This window comes from Glycine max, chromosome 1 (assembly GCF_000004515.6).
Source record: "Glycine max cultivar Williams 82 chromosome 1, Glycine_max_v4.0, whole genome shotgun sequence".
Lineage (NCBI taxonomy): Eukaryota > Viridiplantae > Streptophyta > Magnoliopsida > Fabales > Fabaceae > Glycine > Glycine max.
The window spans coordinates 26,646,963-26,659,269 of NC_016088.4; the positions used below are offsets into that span (position 1 = coordinate 26,646,963).

Sequence of the window (12,307 nt, forward strand, 5' to 3'; positions counted from 1 at the left end):
AATGTTAATCAAATGTTTTTTAAAGTATTGGTTAAAAAATTTATTTTAAATTTTTTTAATTAAAAAATAAAAAATTATGTTATTTATAAAAAAATTTACACTCTCATAATTTATATAATAAATATTTTTATTTTAATTCTTTAACTAATATTCTAAAAATACTGATTTATCATTTCCATAAGTTAAATGTTGATTAACCAGGCTAAACTTTTTGAGAAATGAACACATGATGTCAACCAATGAAATGATCATTCAATAGCCAATAAAGGCAGCCGGTGAATCGAGCGGCGGTGTCAGGATAGGCTGCAAATTCGCAATGTTATTTGCCAGAAAAAGCGGTGCAAGGAAATTTTAGGTAAGTTTTTAGGTTTTTTTTTAATGAGTTTTAATTAATCAAAATTACTTAATTTAAAAATACTATTTTTAAGATAAATATGAGACGTTCACAAATTAATTTCTGAAAAATAAAAATTCGAGTATAATTTCTAAAACTGCAAAAAAGCGATAAATTTTAAAGTAATTTAATGATAAATTAATTTCTAAATTTTACAACTTAATATCAAAATTAATCCTTAAAAATATAATTTATTTTCTAATTAATCATTAAACATTATAATTTAATAATGAAATAGTCTCACAAATTTAACAACAGGATTAATTTAATGTATTTTTTACACATTTAAAAATTAAATTTATATTTTTTATTTTTAGAGATTAATTTATTAAGACATCATATTTTTTAAAACAAATTTAACTATTTAGCATATTTTAAAAAAAAAAACACAGTATCATAGGTATTCAAAACTTGAAACCTAGAATGTTACTAAACTAAAACAATCATCCACTCATTCATTAGTTTTACAGTCTATTTAGTAAGATATTTTAATAGGTTATAAACTATTTTGCTTATAAGCTAGTTTGATATTAGATTTTATTTTGGTAATTTGTAATTTATTTTTATAAGTTACTTTTTTTCACCATGACATCTTGTACAATATCTATTAGTTTGAATAATGACTAATTTTTATCGGAGAACTTGATCACCTTTAATGGGTCTCTTATTTTCAATCATATTTTTTTATTTAAAAGACTCAAACTCAAGATCTTACTTAGGGACCAAACCTAAGACCACTTGGACCAGGACTTGTTGGTTTTACAAGTCACTTTAAAATTTAACTTCTAAACTTTTAACAAAAGTTAAATCTATATTGTTTAATTAATTCTTTAATTGATTTTGTAAATTTTCATTTTTAATTGATCTATAAAATTCTTATAAAGTGTAAAATATTTGAAAATCACCAATAAAAATTATGAACTAAATTATTTTTCAAACTAAAAATTTTATATATTCACAATTTTATATTTCTAATATTAACAAAGTATTTATATTTTTATTAATTAAATTACTTTTTCTTGATATTTTTAATATATATAGTATATAATTCATTTACTTTTAAGAAAATAGTAAAATGGAAGGAAAAGTTTCTTTTAGTGTTTGGATTTACATCAAGCAATGTAGAATAATGTTAAAATAGTAACTAATTTATTTTAGATAAATATTTATATATATATATATATATATATATATATATATCAATTTAATAGTCATGCATTGATGTAAAATATTTTTATATTGTTGTCCAATCACAATTCACCACAATATGACTTTTAAATTAATTATCATAAAAGTCAACAAAACTATCATATAGGATAGATTGCGATTGGTTGACAGAGTTAAAAATTTTACCGTGACAATGTATAACCTTTTTTCTCTTAGTTTAACATGAAAAATTTATTTTGCATTTAAAGTTATCATTTTTGTTGTAATAACTTTTTATCTTGGACTAAAAAATTTACATTGAATCAAATATTATTTTTTTCCTACACTCTCCTTATTTAACCAAGATCATAAGATTAATCTTTCTTTTAAGGCTATGTTTGGTAAAATTAGTTGATAAGTTAGCTGATAACCTATAAGTTATAGGCTATGTTATAAGCTAGCTTAAAACTTATAAGTTAGTCGAAAGTTAGGAGCTGAAAAGCTAAAAGTTAACTGATTTAATAAAAATCTTTGATAAAACTAAATGATAAATATCAAATAACGTAAAAGAACATATTTAATATTTTTTACATTTAAATTTATTTCTAATAACATATATTCTAAAAAAAGTAGCATAATAATTTTCAAATTTTGTATTATAAGAAAATGGTGATTTCATTTTTTTTCAAAAAAGTAAAATTAAATGAAATAAACTTTACTAAAATATTTTTTTTAAAATGACATTTAAATACTTTATTAATAATATTATTTTAAAACAAAAAAATAAAAGTGTTTTTTCTTTATAATTTATTAAACATTTATTTTTCTATTTATACAAGAATAACTTGGATGTATACGTCTCTTACTTGCATAGCTACGAAACATGAAACAAATCAAATCTTTTATTTAAAACTAATCATATACATTTGAAATTTCATTTAAATTTAGCAAATAATTGTAAAGTTAATATGATTCAAATAATTTCTAACCTTAAGGAACAGTGTGATGATGACAATTAACGAGTTGACTGTCATGTGTGTGTAATAATGGTAAATTAAATAAGAGAAGTTTTCCAAACAATAAAAAAAATTAAAGAGAGTTTTTAAATTGAATGAAAGGGTAATACAAAATTTCAAATAAAAAAAATAATAATAATATTGAGAACAAAAGAAAACCGGCTTTTAAGGTAGCTTATTTTCTATAAGCTACTTCAAGTGGCTTATTTTTCATGAGCAACTAAAATAAGCTTATATATCAAACAAGTTTATTTTGGTCAAAGCAACTTACAAACTAGTCAAAGGAACTTATAAGTTTCTCAAATATCTTACCAAACATCTAGAAGCTAGTTGATATAATTGTAAGTATTTGGTAACACTAATTGATAAATGTCAAATGGCGTAGGCTGACACATTTAATATATTTTACATTTGATTTTATTTCTAATAACTTATATTCTTAAAAGTAGGATAATAATTTTTAAATTTTGTATTATAAGAAAATGGAAAAGATTTGGTGATTTTACTCCTATTGCTTAAACTCAAATTTTTCATTTTTTACAAAAAATTAAAATTAAGAGAATTTTTTTATTATAATTATATTATTTAAAATAATTTTTTGACATTTAAATACTTTATTAATAATATTATTATACAACAGAAAATAAAAGTGTTTTTTTCTTTATAATTTTTTAAAACATTTATTTTTGTATTTATACAATAATAATTTGGTTTTATACGTCTCTCACCTGCATGACTATGAAACATGATACAAATTAAATCTTCTATGAAACATGATGGATACCCACTAGATAAGACCAACCCATCTTTATGGTTGTGACTCTAGTGTAAGACTTTGAGAAGTCCATAGAGACCTTAAGGAGTAGAACTCAAAGTGGAGTTAAGAAATAGTTACCAAACCTTCCATAGTTGATGTTAAGCTAGACAACCATAGAAAAGGTAAGCTTGAACCAAACCAAGAGAACTAGAATGTGGTAGAAATCTTTTTAGCTATAGTGAGTGCCTAAGAGGTATGATAGGTGATGGAGTAGAGTGACGATGGTAAGTGCCTAGCATATAGTTACCAACCTAGTTATGGTTTAAGCTTAGGAAAAGAGACCATAGAACCTTTTTAAGGATAAGCCTAGCTGAAGCCAGTAGAGGAATTGAATCTTTGGAAGTTGAGAAAAGTAAACAAACACCTTGTAAGAGACTTAAGACTAAGATCGCAGGAGATGTTGGTTATCAAACTACTTCAAGCATGGAATGAAAATCTTTTCTAGCAAAGACGAGGTAGTTTTGCCTCTTAAGGTTGAACCTAATTCTAAAGCCTTTAGTACAATGAATCTGAATAAGGTAAGATAAGTGACCCAGCTAAAAGCTTTTAGGAGATTTTCAACAATATGATTTTCTTGAGTTAGCAAGGGATAAACCACCTAAGCGTAGAGATAAGGGAAACAAACATAGGGCAAGGATATGAGAAATGGATTAGTATGTGTTTTAAGACTTTGAGGATTGAATAATATATTGCTTTTTGGCTAGTAACTAGAGCATATGGATCTAGGATGGGTAAGAAAAGAAAATAGTTGCTTGTAAGGGTTAAAAGAGGATTAGACATAGGAAAACCTTATACCTAAGAAAGGGTAGTAGGTGTTTCTTAAGTCAATATCCAACTAGCATAGTGTTAAATGACAAGGAACCTATAATGATCCTTGGAATCTGATTTTCTAGGAGAGAATAAAAATCAAAGATAGATGGTTAGTTTGAGAATAGTTTTAGTTTGAAGATCCCTAAGAATGAGATTCCCTTGGATCCTTAAAGTAAAGACATATAAGGATATGAGGTTATAGTTAGGTTTCAATTTTCAAGGACGAAAATCTTTTCAGGTGGGGGGATGTAACGTCCCTAATTTATGGACATTAGTAATATACAAAATAGGGATCTTTTATGGGGTAGTCTTTATATTTAATGCTAAAAGACGACTCTTTAGCATTGTTAATTATAGTTGTCTTATATTAGAATTGATGAGAATAGGATAATAGAACCCAAATCAGGAGTTGAGGCCCAAGGTTTACCAAGGCCCACAAAAGCCCACTACACACACATGCACGCACACACACTCATGTTTGAGAGGAGAAAGGATAGTTGAAGGAGAAAGGAAAGAAAGAAAGAAATAAAAAGAGTTAGAGAGAGAGAGAAGAAGAAGAAGAAGAAGAAGAAAATGAGAAAGAGCAGAGAACTAGAGACCTAGTGTCTTAAGCTCATTTCCACATGCTCCTAAAGGTTCCCCTTTTCTCTTTCCCTTAAGCAATTCCTTGAGTTTCTCATGATCATTTCCCTTTCTCATTTTTACACACTATTCGTGGGGTTTAGAGAGAATGATGATTTTGAGTTTTTTTACTTAGATCTAGAACTTTTATGTTGCGGTTCAGTGTTAGAAGCATTAGGGATGATTATTTGTGTGTTTAGTGTGAATTTTGAAGGTTGGGTATCCATTAATGGTGCTGGAAGTTAGAACTAAGGAGGAACTCACATTCCTATAAATGCAATTTTGGCTTAGCGACAATTTGCGGCTAAGTCAAATTTGTAGTAGAAAGAAAGTTTGGAGGAATATGGCTAAGCAACAATTTGTGGCTTAGCCATATTTGTGGCAGAAAGGAAGTTTGGAAGAATTTAGCTAAGTGGTAGTTTGTGGCTAAGCCATATTTGTGATAAAAAAGATGTATGGAGGAATTTTGCTAAGCGACAATTTGTGGCTTAGCCAAATTTGTGGGGGAACGGAAGTTTCGAGAAATTTGGCTAAGCAACAATTTGTGACTAAGCCAAATTTTAGGCGTAATGTTATTTAACCAGAGTACTATTTTGAGAGTTTCAAATGTGTATATAATTGTATTATGAACTATATAGAAAAAGTAAAGTTACTTTTATGAGGATTATTCTTTTGTTTTAGATATTACCTTTCAAAGATGAATGTGGATAATTATGAATCTCGTAAATATTGAAATAAATGTAGTAGGATTATCTATAAGATAAGTACTTTATTGCTAAGATGGTTGGATGATTATTGAAATGTTATATCTTGAGAATAAGAACTTGAATGAATTATCTAAATGCAATATTTTATTGATGATATGTATTATGTGAGTGTGGACTTGATGTTGGAATCGACCCTAGATATATTGAATGAGTTGTTGTTGTTGTTATAGTTATTGGTACATGTGTATGCATAGAAATATACTCTTGTTGTTGTTAGTACACGGTGGGTACACAGAAATAAACTATTGTTGCCACTAGTACACAGTGGGTGCACAAACATATGAGTAGACATGTAAGTTGAGGGTGCTAGGTGAGTTCTCAACCTAGTGTTGAAGGTTTTTGTAGTGGCTAATGGGAATGGTCATATAGAATAGAAGAGCGGACAAATCCCTATAGATGTATAATCTTGCAAACCTACAGAGGTAAGCCAATACTCACATTTGTCTATATTCAATAAAACTACACTTCCTCCATAGGGTTAGCCCAAGAGGCTCCCTGAATAGTCAGACTGTGAGCACCATGCAAAGGGATAGGGTTCATGGAGGATTGCTCTTATTGTGTTAAAACTCCATGGAGTAGAGTCAGTCTTGAGATTTGAGTTTGAGGTTACCTAATTGGTTATTGGTGTATGATAGTTGTGATGATTGAGCCTTAGAGTTAGCCAAGGTAATTAACTCTAGATGCCTAAGTGGAGTTTAAGGTATGTTCTAATGTGATAGATATGATAATGATTGATGGAATAGTAGTTGTGAGACAAAATGCTTGAGAAAAGAAAAGGAGAAGCCATGAGAGTGTTAATCATGAAAATTTGTACTTACTCTTTGAAAAGAACATATATATTATAACAATTGAGTAATTTCACTAAATGATTCTATTAACAAATAAATATTTAAAGATGAAACATAGAATTCATTCTTGATTGTAAGTTCTTTTTAATCAAACAAACAAGTCCATAGTTTTCAACTTATTGAAAAATTGTCTAATACTTAATGCATATAATAATAGTAATTTCAATAAAGATATCAATTTTTAATTATAGTAATATCATATAATGATCTACAAGATGATTTGTAAGTAAATTTTATAATAGTGTTTTCAATTTTAAAGTTAATTTCAATAATGATTATCCTTCAATAGTAATTTCAATAGTCACTAGAAGTAGAGATTGGAAAAGTAAAAGTTTCGAGAAGAAAAATGGGATTGGAAAAGTAAAGGATCTAGAAAGATGCAATAAAGTAAAGAAACATGAATTCATAAAAGGTGGGAATGAATACATACATGATGACCTTCTGAACCAATAGTCAATTTTGGTGTGTGATATTGTCGGTGTTTGAGGAGTTAAGTTATAATGATTCAATCCCTTCAAAATTTTTAGTCAAAGGTCTTATTTATAAACTTCTACTACTAACGATCAAATTCTACGATTTCGACACATGTACAATAATATTTCTAAATGCACAGATCTAATGTTATTTGATGTCTTTATGTAACTTCTTTAATAACTACTTGCACTGATATTTCGAAATTTGAAATGGCCTTGCTTCTGAGTGCTTCTAAACTCCACAAGTGCTTTAATAAAGTCGTCAAAAACGTCAACTTCTATCAAAATAAATTTCTTAGATGGCGCATTCAACTTTTTTTATAACAGCTTCAACTAATATTTTGAATGCACTTTTTGGTTTCTCTTAAGCCAAGTTCATCGAAACTATACATAAGTTTCATAACTTGGAAAAATTTTACTTAACAGAGGTAACAAAGATTTAAGAAAATGATCTATAGAATGGAAATTCAATCTAGAGTCCATAGAGCACTCATCGAGACATTATGTCATAATGCTTTTAGTTTTCATGTTTTTTTTACAGGTTAGTAAATGGATACCTCATGGGAGAAGCTTGGAGCTACTTGCTTGGAGGAAGATTAGGGTAGTTCTATAACTTCCAATGCATGGGAACTTGGTTTATCTTGTATGTACCTTGGTTTTGTTTTGTAAGGCACATAAGTGCCAAGAGCTTTGTTTTAAACTTGTTTATTTTATACATGTTTAAGTTATAGTTTCCAGGTAGTTAACTCTGATATTCTTATGTTTTAAGTTTACAAAATTTAGTAATATAAGAAGACAAAAGGTAACATTCTTTAGAGTGTTACAAAAGATGTTGTAAATACTGTCATAATCTAGAGAAGGCGATGGACATCATCAATAAATAATTGATCAAAGTTTTACAAAATAGACAATGATTCGCTCGATGTTCAAATCCTCCCCTTTTTTAGGGAAATGGACATTTCCATTTCAGTGGATCTCCACCATACACGTGGCTTTAAAAAAATTTAATGGTTGAGATTGAATTTGTTTTAATAATTGGTGATGTCGAGTCATGTTCCACTCTTCTATTAGGTGTTGTTTTTCTAAGCTAACCAATGGAGTGAAACGGACGACTTTTAGGCGGTGTAGAGAGGCCAACCAAAGTTGCATTTATCAGTGATGATGAGGCAAGAGGAGGATGCCACAATGTTGACAAAGATGTCAAACTAATCCACAACTTTTGGGTGGGATTCAGAGGTTTGGGCGCACATTTGGTCCTCGAGGTGAAAGAGGGCAATGCTAGTGGTTTCTTCTTCTTCATCAATATTGGTTGTGGCTTCGTAGTGGTTAAGCCATTGTTGCTCAAGTTTAGAGAAGATTAATAATGTTACTTTCCTAAGGTCCATTGGCCATAAGTTGTGATGAAAATAGAGAAAGATGTAAAAATGTTGAGTTTAATTATGCATTTTCTTGCTTTTTGATGGTGAAACCAATGGTTTCTAGTCTTAAAGGAGAGGATAATCAACACAACTTTGTTTTAATTGATCCCTTTAGAGACCCGTTGCTCAAACTTACTAACCCATCACTTTTTTTACAATTCTCTTGCTCTTTAATGGTAAAGTTAATCTTGTTGCCACTTCAAAAGGACAAAAAGGTCTAACTTATCTCATTAGAGAAGTCCTAATGCTTAAAATTATAGGTCTCGTGGGTTAAGAAGAAATAGACACAATTGATGAATGTTGATGAATTTTTAATTTAACATGAAATTTGAAAACTGGAGGTTAGGATGTGGGACTTGATAAAATTAAAGAGATAGGAGAAATTACTTCCATCTTCCTTTACTTCAAAACTGACAATCAAACCGCTAAAAGAGCTTCATCATTGCACAAAGAAAGAGATTGTGGTAATTTTAGTTGGATGCGAAACCATTTGGCTATGTTTTTTGACAGCGACTAGGGTGTGAAAGTAAAACTACTTTCACACCGTGCAAAAGGTATTTGTAACCTTTTCATAACCATTAGATTTGGTTCATTTTAAATCAACGATTCAAACTTTTCTTTCTTGCTTTTACAGATTTACCCTTTTTGTCTTCTCTCTGTCTCTCTCTTTGCCTTTTCTTCTTCCCCTCTCCTTCTCCATCCACCCTCTCAACTCTACTGCAAATTTACTTTTTTTTCCTCTTTCCTTCTTAGTGTAAAGAAATCCAACACTACCCCGCAATCTCATATGCTCTCACCTTCTCCCTTTTAAAAATCGTGCAGTGGCAATTCATTGAGGAGGTTGGTGCCCGCTGCCACCATGAAGAGGTGTTTCTTATTTTGACCACAAAACTACGAGTAAATAAAGTTGTGTGCGAGTGAGGGACAAGATCAGACCAAGAGGAGAAAAAAGGAGAATATGCATGTTGAGAATAGGGGCATCGCTATATGTGGTGGCAATGGGTCACCGTCGATTATGACACACACAAACTCTACTAGTAGTTGTTTGTATGGTTTGCTATTTTTGTTTATGGTAGGCGGTTTGTTATTGTTGTTCATGGAGACAATGATTGCATTGTTGTTGCAGGGTTTTGGGAGTGACTACAGTGGAACATTAAATGAGCATTTGTAGCATGTCACTATGAGATTTACTCAACTGGAAATTCCATTTCCTATTGAAAATGGAAAGGATTTGGACTCAGTTCACTTCATGAGGTCACCCTTGCGTCCTTCAACTTTTTTCTATTAAAATATTTAATTAAAATAAACTAATAATATAAAAATTATATTTTCATTTGATAAGAATTGTTACCTAAGAATTATAACGATTGCTATCATTACCTAAGAATTGTTCTCATGCATAAGATATTTAATATGCTAATTGACTATGAGAATCAAGTTACCTATGATCTTCTAGTAAGTTTATGTGCATATATGCTTTGAAAGTAGTAACTTATTTGCCAGATAAAGTTTCGACAAAATCAGTATCTACAAACTCCATATGTGATATGTAAAGGGCTAGAATGAATCTCAAACACAACAAGGTTTGGGATTGTCCCACTTGCATTAAGAGATTGCAAATAGACAAACTTGAGGCAAGGTCTGAGAAATGTAGATTCGTTGGATATCCCAAAGAAATTATGGGATATCTTTTACACTAACCTTCTAACCATAAAGTGTTTGTGGTAAGATGAGCTATTTTTAGAAAAGGATTTTCTTGCAGGAGGAAGTCATGGAAAAGAAATTGAGCTTGATGAAACTCAATTAACCAATGAAACAACTTAGGACTATGAGATGGAAACTAAGATACCTTTCTTTAATGTTCTAAAGTTACCACAAAGGTCATCACCTCCAACAATTGTTGTTCAAGAGCCAGCTATAGTTCAAGATCAAGTTAATGAACCAATCTTTGAGCCAATTCAGCAACCTATGAACCCAATGCATGAGCCTTCTAGAAGGTCTACTCGAGTGCACCGTACATTCACAAAATGATAGCAGCTCTTTCAAATGCACCCAATCCCGTGGAGTCTCCTTTGTAAGTTTTTCCACAATAGGTCCTATCTTAAAAATCAAGAAATGGTTAAATGAATTTAATCTTTAATTTAATATATAATTAAATACTAGAATAAATAGTTGGCTAGGAATAAACAAGGTATTTAAAAAAAACCTTTGACTAGATTGGATATTAAACACTAGATTGGGCTTCTATCACATAAAAGGATAAACATAAAAGCTATGAGTTTATGAATTGGATCAATAAGAAGACTCAATGATATTATGAATCATTACCTCTAGTTGTCAACATATTAATTATTAAATGTCAACTTACTACATACATAGATAGTATATATGCACTACAAGCTATACCATATGCTAACAAAAATGGTATTGTCAACATATTAATTATTAAATTTCAACAAACCTCTAGTTGAGATCATTTGTAGTTTGGTGATTTTTACTAGTAGAACCATTTGTAGTATCTAAATTAAAAGAATGTTTTTTTTTTGTAAAGTATCATATCATAGTTAAATCTTTGAATAAGTTGAATTATAAATCCATACCTCTTGATTTATAGCTTCTAAGACTTGATTAATTTGTGGATCTTATGCAAATTGCACTTTAAGGACAACAACAAGGTTTTCAAGCAAATTCTCCAATTTTTGAATTCTATTGTTTGCATAAGAGATTTGAGATGAACTTGCTTGATGTGAAAGCTTGCCAAGACAACACGCATGTCCTCTTTTTTCAGGTTCTTTGACTTTTGAATATATATCATTTGTCCAATTAGTAGAATCTTGAGTGCTTTGTAAATTTTGTGAACTCTCTGCTTCAATCATTTTCTTTTTTAGTTCATCCTACATAAATACACCATATAAATTATTACCATGCATCAATATCCTCAATACTTCAATGTCACTAAATAAAACTCATCTCCTCATTAGTTAGTCATCCTTACACCATAATTCTATTAGAAAATTGAGCAAAACAAAGAGAAAGTATTGAAATAAAAATTAAAATTCTTACAATTATAGCAGTAGCCTTTTCAGTAACAATGCTTCCATCTTTTCAAGTTCAAGTGTCAATATAAATTTCTGCCCGAGAAAGTTGCATTCCCTTAGCCTTTGTTGTCTAACATTAGTTAAAAAAATCAATCATCCTATTTGTATTCAGGAATTAAATATTAAAAAAATATAAAAAAGACAAACCATCTCATGAATTCGTCTTGGAAGATTCTTGGTTCCCATGCAATGCAAGTCCTCATATTTTGAGCGATTCCTTTTGTTAGTGTTGCTTATTTCCTATAACCAACAAATATAAAAAGTCAATAATAAAATAAACATATAATATATAATTGTTATGTTAGCCAAAGGTTGGTGACATTGTACATGTATACCTGCCCTTTCTCAGAACACCAATAATGTACTAAATCACGATATTGAGAAGGATCAACCCTTGGATTTGGGATGTAAGCAATCATTTCCTCCTTAGTTTTGCTATCATCATATCTTTTTGCTTTCAGTTCATATTTAAATTGTCTCCATTTCAGACTCATGTCATCAATCAATATTTCCTTTGTTTGTTCAGTTAATTCAAGAACAAATCGAAACGTACTCTATTATGAGTATCATTAAAAAACAAAAAAAAAGATCATTTTGTTAGACATTACAAAACATAAAATTTTAGAAGAAGCAAAATGAAACAACACTTATAAATTTTTATACTAGACCTAAATCAATTCAACCATGTCAGTAATATAGTCCTCAAACATGTCTTTCCAGCTAAGAAAATTGATAGGAGCACATTGGTGTCTCCTTACCAAGCTCCCAATTGCATTCAATACAGTTTTTCCTTCCTAACCCATAGGATTGCCCTAATGATCTACTTCAACAAGTATGAATTATTCATCTAGCAAGTTCCACACATCTGGCATATGTGTATAACCTCTGATCCTCTTTTG

At 29.7% G+C, this 12,307-nt stretch overlaps 1 pseudogene; it reads right to left on the bottom strand.

Moving 5' to 3' along the window:
- Positions 1–10,165: 10,165 nt before the first annotated feature.
- On the bottom strand, positions 10,166–11,902 carry LOC121174621 (uncharacterized; annotated as a pseudogene).
- Between the last annotated feature and the right edge of the window lie 405 nt (positions 11,903–12,307).